This window comes from Arachis stenosperma, chromosome 2 (genome assembly GCF_014773155.1).
Source record: "Arachis stenosperma cultivar V10309 chromosome 2, arast.V10309.gnm1.PFL2, whole genome shotgun sequence".
Taxonomy (NCBI): Eukaryota; Viridiplantae; Streptophyta; class Magnoliopsida; order Fabales; family Fabaceae; genus Arachis; species Arachis stenosperma.
The window spans coordinates 85,486,067-85,496,271 of record NC_080378.1 but is presented as its reverse complement, the minus strand read 5'-3'; positions in this window follow the sequence as shown (position 1 = coordinate 85,496,271).

Sequence of the window (10,205 nt, the reverse complement as noted above, 5' to 3'; positions counted from 1 at the left end):
AAGATCATAAAATATACTTAATCCTGTTATCTTAAGCTCTCAGCATTGAACGAATCTAAATCTTTTACTATACTATACGAGATCTTAGTTGTTTTATATAATCATTGATTACTTCCCCTTTACCGATTACATTGTTTATTAGATGTATATATAGTTGATTAAAACTCATAAATTCAAATTAAGTGACATCATTAAAATTTAAAATTCCATATTCTGGATCTTCACAAGCATCAAAGCGGCAGGTCTTGCTATTTTCAAGAAAAGATCAGTTGCAGAAATATTTATTAACAAGTTAAGGTTTAATACCAGCTTCTGCATCAGAAACAAAGCCAGCATTATACTGAGAAAAATGAGTTAATAAGTTAAATTCTTCACTTTCTGTTGAGAATCACATGAACATACTATATCAGCTCCAGAAGAAGAAGGGAGGAAGAAAAACAAACGGAAAAAATTGTAGCACAGTGTATAGATTCACATAATTTAGAAAAATATGTTTCAAAAACTAGTCCAATAAGTACATGATGAAGATTGATCCATCCATTTCAAGATAACCTCCATTATGACCATTACCTTAATTGATTCAGAAGCTCGTAATCTTAAGCCAAAGATATTCACCATTCTCACCTTGTAGTGATGTGTTTCTTGGGAATGATAGATGTTTTTTAGTTGTTTTGTAAGCCTCCGAGAGAGTTGCCACTGTAGCTTGTGCAGCAGAATATGCAACCTTTGATCCAACCAAAGCTAACAGAAAAGTAACCTACAAATTTGAATAAGACACGTTACACAGTTAAATAGATATTCAAAAGAAATTATTTTGTGAAGCACATAGGCAATTCAATACTGGCAGAAAAGTAGTAAATGTTATTTAAGTTAATCATCATCCCCCCCTTCACAAGCTCCCTCCCCTAGCCATAACCCTCAATATACTCCAATAGTCCCACCAAAAACTCCATCACCTTCGTATGTTACTCCCACACCACCACAAGCTCCTTCCTCTGGCTACACTCCAATTATTCCACCATATGTTACTCCAACTCCACCACAAGCTGCTCTTTCCCCTGGCTCATAACCCTCCATACACTCCAATAGTTCCACCAAAAACTGCTCCTTCCCCCGGCCATAACAATCATCATCCTAACCCTCCATACACTCCAATTGTTCCACCAGGAACACCAAGATCATCACCTTCTCCATATGTACCAACAGCAATTTCTCAACCACCTTATCATACTCCAACTCCACCACAGGCTCCTTCCCCTGCTCATAACAACCATCACCTAATCCTCCATATGTTCCATCACTAACTTCTCAAGCTCCTTTGCCTGCTACCCACAACAACCATCACCCAAACCCTTCAAAAACACCATCACCACCCAAACCCTCCAAAGTAACAACAGGAATGCTATTTGCATGACCTAAACTTGTCAATGGGAAGGATATGTAAACAGGTGCTAAAATAGAGCAGAAAAAAGAACGGTAGAATCATCAATACCTGTAGAAGAATGCCAAAAATGAGAATCTCACCAAAAATACGAGCGGTGATAATCGAACAGTGACTGGCGGTGACGAACACGAGTAGAGAGGATCGAAGCTCGACGAAAAGAGAAGTAGAGAATCGAAGCTCAACAAGCAGATGATCGAATCTCAACGAGTAGAGAATCAAAGCTCAACGAGGAGAGGAGCAGAGGATCGAAGCACATTGACAAGCAGAGAAGATCAAAGCACATTCACGAGAAGAAAAAATCGAAGCTCATTAGTGAGCAGAGATTGAGATCAAAGCTCAATAAAGAAATGCGCGTCATCATCGAATGGACTAAAGAACAACAGAGGAATGAAACATTTGGAATGGATTGAGGATTTTATGATTTTATTAATTGAAATATTTTAGGAATTTTGTTAGGGATGTGGTTTTAGGAACGAAACATTTTGGAATGGATTGGGGTTTTCTTCTTCCTCTTTTTCTCTTTTTCTGCACAATATAGTTTATTTTTGTTTTTTAAAAAATATTAAAAAATTTTAAGCAACACTTGAAACGTGAATTTTAAAATAAATCTAAAGGCAACTTTTAAAAAAAGTAATATATTATTTTTATAATAGTTGTTTTTATATATTTAATATAGCAACATTTGATAAGTGTAATATATAAATATTATAAATGTTGTTTGTTTAATTTATTAAAGCAACGTTTTTTATATGTTTTTTAAATTGATCAAAAATAATACTTATTAACAAGGTGTTGTATTAGCTTTATTTTTTTTGCAATAAATTTTAAGTGATGCTTTTAACCACTTTAGACAACACTTTTTAAGGGTTATTTATCGCACATGTTGCAATAGCTCAAAAATGTTGTAGTAATTTTTTACCGACGGAAAATTTATCAAAAATTTGTTGGTATTTTCGACAATAAAATCCTATTGAAAAAATTTGTCTGTAATCTACTATTTTCTAGTAGTGACTGATATGAATGAAATTATAGATCTAAAATTTGTTATCGTATATTTGAAAAGAAAATATATAGAATAATAGCAAAATAAAATTATAAGATGATAGAATTTTAAAGAAGTAATCAATCCTAAAAAAATTATTTTCTTTTAAAATATGTAAACCATCGTAATATTTTGTGTTGCAATTGACTTCATTATTCTTGAAATTTGATAGTCTCACTATAATTAATAACTATGTTGTCTTCTTTTTTCTCTTTAAATCTTATTTAGGACAGTCACTTTTAAATATTTAAATAACGCTAATAATATTTTTCAAATTTGCACTAAAATGGTAATAGCACCATTCTTTTGAGTTGCTCATATAGAAGAAATTTCTTGATCATTCTATTACTCTAGAAAATAAAAACAAATGTATTAAGGTAAGCACATGGAACAGTCCAAGTTGTTTTTTTTTTTTCTCATGGACAGATATTGTAACAGCTTTATCAACCGGTTGCAATGCCTGATAAACCTCATTTTTAGGGTTTATCTTGTGTTGGAATTAGAGGATTTTGTCAACTTTTCTCCCATTTATCCAATAAAATAGCAGGGTTTTGTAAATTCTCCTTTAATTGTGCTTAAGAGTGAAAACATACTTTTTAGGACTTAAAATAGCTAACTTTAATTCACCTTGATCCCATTAGATGCCTTGATGTGTTTGCTAAGTGATTTCAGGTTTAAGAGGCAAGGATTGGATCAAGGGAATGAAGAAAAAGTATGTAGAAATGGAGAACTCATGAAGAAATGAAGGAATCGCAAAAGCTGTCAAGCCCGACCTCTTCGCACTTAATCGACCATAACTTGAGTTACAGAGGTCAAAATGAGGTGGTTCTAGTTGCGTCGGAAAGCTAATATCCGAGGTTTCGAAATAATATAAGATTTACCATAGTTGCATCTCGTATAGGAGCACGTACGCGCACTGTACGTGTACGCGCCGATGGTTGCACATGATTCACTTAATGCAACTTGTGGCTAGCGATTTTAGAAGCCTTGTGGGCCCAATCCAACTCATTTCTGATGCTATTTAAGCCAAAGATTGAAGAGGAAATGAACCAACTTAGAGACTTTTCATCATTAGCTTTAGTTTAGTTTTAGAAGTAGTTATAGTTAGTTTTCTAGAGAGAGAAGCTCTCTTCTCTCTAGAATTAGGATTAGGTTTAGATCTAGATCTACTTCTTCTTCTTCTCTCTTAATTTTCCTCTTTTTTCCTTAATTGTTCTCTTGTAGTTGTAGAATTCTTCTTCTCTTGTAATTTCCTTTGTATTGTTAGTTGTAGTTTATGAACTTTCTTTTGTAGATCTACATTTCTTCTTCAATGCAATTGGTAAGTTCTTTGTTGTTTCATAATTGTTTTTATTTCCTATTATTGATCTCTTGCTTTTGTAGTTGTAGTTCTCTTTAATTCTTGAAATTCATGTTGTTTATCTTTTGTGCCTTCCAAGTGTTTGCTAAAATTCTTGGTTGGATTTTAGAGTAGAATTTTATGTTCTTGGCTTGGGAAGGTAACTTAGGAACTCTTGGGTTACTAATGTCCAAGTAATTGATGATTGGGATTCATTGACTCTAGTTCTCACTAATTGAATTAGTGCAGAGTTAAGACTTATGGACTTGGATTGATATAGCTCATTTGACTTTCCTTTACTACTAGTTAGAAGATAACTTAATGGGATTGATATTTACCAATTCTCAAGTTGTGGTTAGTGATAGGGATAGAGATCCTTGACTACCAAACCTTGCCAAGACCTTTTTAGCTATTAGTTTATTTTCTTGCCATTTATCTTTCATGTCTCTTATCAAAACCCCAAAACATACTCCATAACCAATAACAAGACACTTTATTGTAATTCCTAGGGAGAACGACCCAAGGTTTAAATACTTCGGTTTATAATTTTAGGGGTTTGTTACTTGTGACAAACAATCTTTTACATGAAAAGATTATTGTTGGTCTAAAAACTATACTTGCAACAAAATTTCATTTGTAAAATTCTAAACCGTCAAAAATCCACTCATCATTGCCCTTGGCCAAAACTCTGAAAAGCCAATTAGCCAACTAACTTCGATATTCCAGTTCTCTAATTTTCTTCTGCGCTGGGGACACCAAGAATATAATTGTAACTTGAGTTTGTTTCCCAAATGGGTCCTCATCTTAAAGCAAGTCAACTTGGTCTAGAATACAGATGGAAATTAATTAGTTACGGTTTGTGATGAATTGAGGAATAATTAATGTAGGTACTTGGGCAGAATCAGTTTTGGGGATACCACCATTGCAAATCTATAAATAAGCGAATTAGAGTAATTATTTAAATTAATTTCTAAAATTTTTAAAATTATATATTTTAATCTTTTAAATTTTAAAATATACAAAATAATTTTTAATTTTTATTTGATTAGACAGTACAGTTTCTTTTAATTTATTCGGTTAGTCATTAACATTGATTACTGATATAGAATATTAACTCATATATATAGTTATTAAGTGTAAGATGTACAAAATAGACGAATCAGTCTTCAGAATGAAATACAAAATAATCCTAAAAAATTTAAAATATCTTAAAACAGTTTTTTTATGAACAAAATATCCAAAGTGTGAAAGTTATATCTATGGTTGGGGAGCGGATTGATTGGAAGTTCTAAACATTTGATTAAGAGCTTGTTTGTGTAAACTTTTAAAAAAAAAATTTTTTTGGTTATCTTTTTTTAAAAGATCTTATGAAGAAGTAAAAGTAATTTTATGTTTGGATATCTCATGCAAAAAGATTTTTTTATCTATCAATTATGTTTGGGTATAATAATATAAAAGTACTTTTTTGTTTATTTATTACATAAAAAACATCTTTTTTTTAAGGAAAAAAGATCTTCTAAAAAAAGATGTAAAGTGCATGTTTGGGCGCCATTATTTTGTTAAAAAAAAGATCTTTTTTCAATGAAAAAATATCTTTTTTTATTTTTTAACGTGTTTGGTAAATTTCTAGTAGTAAAAGTAAAAGCACTAGTAAAATAAAAAAAAAGATCTTTTTTGAGAAGTTGTAATTTACATTTTTTTTTAAAAGATATTTTTTTCTTAAAAAAAAGATGTTTTTCATGTAATAAATAAACAAAAAAGTACTTTTATATTATTATGCCCAAACATAATTGATAGATAAAAAGACCTTTTTTATATAAGATATCCAAACATAAAATTACTTTTACTTCTCTATAAGATCTTTTAAAAAAAGATAACTCAAAAAAAGATCTTTCCTTAAAAGTTCACCCAAAAAAGATCTTTTTTTATTTTTCTAGTGCTTTTATTTTTATTACTAGAAATTTATCAAACATGCTAAAAAATAAAAAAAATATTTTTTATTGAAAAAAAAATTTTTTTAACAAAATAATAGCGCCCAAACAAGCACTAAGTATTTAGTTTTTCTATTTGCATTGTCAATTTTTAATTAGTAAATCAGCGAACAATAATCACACCTTAACATTGCCAATTTGATTCCAACTTTAAATTAGTCATCACAAATGCTGATATAGTGAACAATTGTCACAATCACCAATTTTGACAAGTTTTAATATAAAATAATTCTACTAGTTATATTTGATTAATTCAAAATTTGATTTTTAAAATTAAAAATAATTTTTTAACATAAAAATAATTCTACTAGCAATTCCTTCAATTTCTTGTATTCCTTCCACTTTTGCATGATTTTTTTCTATCCTCTAAGTCATTCCTGCCCTATAAACCCTAAAAACACTTAACACACATATCACGGTATCAATTGGTAATAAGAGAGGATTAAACATAGCAAATTTAAGGCCAAAGAAGCATGTTTTCAATCATAGCACAAAATAAGGAAGAAAAATATAAAACATGCGAATTCTATGAATAAGTGTGAAAATAGTGGATAAAATTCACTCAATTAAGCACAAGATAAACCCTAAAAATGGGGTTTATCATTTTTCAAATTTCAAATTCGGATTGGACCGGTTGGTCGACCGGAAGTCCAGTGAACTAAACCCTTAACCAGTATGGACTAACATTCAAACCATGCAAATAAACGAATCAGTCAAATTCAGAAAACTCGGTCAAAACTGGCTTGAGACCAATCAGCCCGCAAGATGACGTCAGCAGTCAGCACGTACCAATTTCAAAAAATTGGTGTCAGTGTTCGAACCTAGCACTACTGGAGCATAAAGGACCTTGTAACAACCTGGCTAAGATGATCTTTAATAATATAGCTACCTTTTTATAAATATATTATAACTTATTAGACATATCCTAATTAATAACTTTATCTTATTAACTCTTTTAGTCATACAAAATTTAAAATCTCCTTACACTTTTGTCTTTTTATTCTAATGAATAATTTTTATATTTAATTTAATTTATTTTTTATTTTATATTTACTCACTTAAATTATTTTTTTAATTTTACATAATTATTAAAAAAATTAAATGTTTTTAAATATCTCTAAATTAAAAAGATAAACAAAAATATTTTTATTAGTCATACCATATTTTTGTTTGATAATTATAAAATGTTTATTAATATTAACTATTTTTCAATATATATATTTGATTAATATAATTAATTAATAAATTATTGAAATATTAAAATAACTTAATTTTGTATAAAGCCATTTATTATAAAAAATTAAAGTTTATATAATTATTTAATTATAACCGAGTCAACCTGTTCAACCTGTGACCCACCAGTTGAACCAGTAACCCAGTGACCCAATAGTCTGACCGGGTTAATTATCGGTTCGGTTCTGATAACTATGGAACTTAGGATATAAATAAGTGAATAAGGTTCACAAGAGGATATCCAATAATCTACATACGTGCATCTCTCTCATCTCTTTAATTTTCTTCATTATTATGAGTAACTAAACCTTCATTGTTGAAGGTAAGAAGCTTCGTTTGATTTATTCATTTATAATGTGAGTGTTTTCTTTATTTTAATTTATGTTTTTTTACTTTTTTAAAATTAAATTTCGTTTTTCATCATTAATGGTTAGAAGTATTGGAAAATATTCTAATTTTGTCTTAGATTCTGTTATTATTTTAAAAAATTTAATATTAAAATTAGATTGAAACTCATCTTATAATCTTTAATTATTTAGAACCAGTCTTTGAATACGTGATATATAATTTAGCTAAGAAAAGTTTTTGAATATTGTGTGATTTAAAATCAAAATCGTTCTTTACACCTTCTTTTAATTAGTTAACCAAGGAATTAGAAATTAATCAAGTTAAGAGAAATTAAATTACTAAGAAATTAGAATTTGATTATAAATTATTTGCTGTGAAAGAATTTTGGCATAATCGAGTTAAAATAAAAAAACACAAACACTATTTTTTTAAGAATTAAATATCTTTGAAGTCTTCAATATTCTCATTCATTGATTACTTCTCAATTCTCTAAGTCTTCTCTCGCCCGATGAACAAAACAAAATCAATTCTCTCTTATCTGTTCTTTCTTTCCTTTGAGATTCACAATCCTTTTACCAATATTTGATTGATTTAAGTAAAGGTTTAATCAGATGTTGTTTGCCTTAATCCAATAATCCTCGTGAAAATGATATCCACTCACCGTAGTATTACTTAAATAATTTGGTATACTTGCCAATATTCGAGTACATTAATTTTTGGCTCATCAACTATATTGTATATTAAAAGAGATAATGCCCAGTTTCGTTTTCACAACTCCCAACCCGCATTAGAATAGTCTTTGACTCTCTAAAATAACCAATTTGGTTCTCAAATTGCAAAATGTGAAGGTCTCTCACTAAACTGGCGTTTATACTTAACGATGTATACTGTTAAATGCCAAGCTAGTATTCCAATGATTAGTTGACGAGGTTACAATATGAATATAATCAAATAGGTATGTGAAATTGCTCATTTATATTCATTGGAATCCCTATTCATTATAAAATCCTAACCTTCATTTTCACTCCAAATCTTCATCTTCTATTCTACCCAATTTATGCATGTTCAGTTTTTCTAAACTTCTCAAACTGAGACTATTTTTTGCTTCTTTGATTGGTGGATCATGATGGCGATGGTGAGAGAAGTCAAGGAAACTCAAATGGGAGGAATTATAACATGGTGAATACTACAATGAAGACTTTATAATTGTCTTTGTATGAAAATATTTCTTTTTGACTCTTAGATGATGGATTATATGATTAGATTTTGATATTTATAAAAGTATTATCTTTATTTAAAGTGTGACTACATAAATAAGTCACACTTTTAAACAAAGCATCTTCATGAGAATATGTTTTTGACATCTTTATTTGAGTAGTTACCTTATAACATTACTACATTAAGGACATCCAAACCAGGGGAGGTACTGAGGTAAGATTGTTGTATTCTGTAATCAATGAGGCAAAATCTATGTTTCATGAGATGAAGAAGAGGAAGATTAAACCAGATGTTTTGACGTATAATACACTGATACATCATCTTTTCAAGGAAGGTAGAGCAGTAGGGCTTATAAGATGTTAGTTGAGATACAGATAGGTGGCTGCGAGTCGAATGCTGCAACATACAAGATGATGATGGACAGTTTGTGTAGGCTTGGAGATTTTGACTTAGCTTTGAGTATTTTGAATGCAATGCTGGTCAGTGTGTTACACCCTAACATTCAAATTCTTATGCTCGAGTCATAAGTCAATGATAATAAGATGGTACGACTCGAAAGGGGGATTTTTAATACATAATTATAAATAAAATTAAAAGGAGTATTAAACGAGAAGACTGGAAAGAGTAAAAATAAAATCGCGAAGTTGTATCACTCGCGCGTCGACAACTAAAAGATGAAGCGTGGTCGAAAGCGTTATAAGGATAAAGTCATAAAGGAGAATAAGAAAATGACAGAAGGTATATATAGCATAAGTAGACATAAGTAGATAGCACTAGACGCGACCTGCGAAGTTTAGGCCGGTTAGGGTACAGGATATAAGTAGTTGACATCAAACTCCTAGTCTCTCCCAAATGATACATAAGGGCCTCTATAGGCAATTTTTCAAAAGAGTTCAATACATAATATAAGCTTTTCAAAATAAAGGTAGAGAGATTCTAAGCAAAATATAAAGATCTACGCCGTCTTTCAGACAAATCACAGCTCATTGTTGAGCACCTGGACTTACATCTAAAAAACAAGAGATATATACGGAATGAGAACCCCCGACCCATGGGTTCCCAGTACGGTAAAAGTGCAAAATAAATACAATGCATTGTAATAAAAACTCACTAAGTATCCTAAACTTTCTTTCACCAAATATTCATCCTATGTCCTCGCTAATCCATGAATAGGCAACTATCATAAGGGAATACTAAATCTGATTCATGTTCCTCATGCTCCCCAACTTTCTAACTCTTCGACAATTCACAGTCAGAATTATAAATGAAACCATTCCTAGCTATTCTATCTCATCAATTCTATATCATTACCTCATATGCTCACCTGGAACAAGTGAAATCACTTCACTCCGTCTACCCATGAAGCTCAAATTATCTCATTCTTTACCTGGAGCAAGTGAAATCACTTCATTGCGTCTATCCATGGAGCTCAATTACCTCATTTAATATCATCATATTATTCAATCACATCATGAACTCATCTCATCAAGAACAGCCCTCAATGTCAACCAACACTAGTATGAGGGACCTCTCAGTTGTATAAACACAAACAATACAAGCAAGTAATACACAATGGGGTACAAGTAGAAC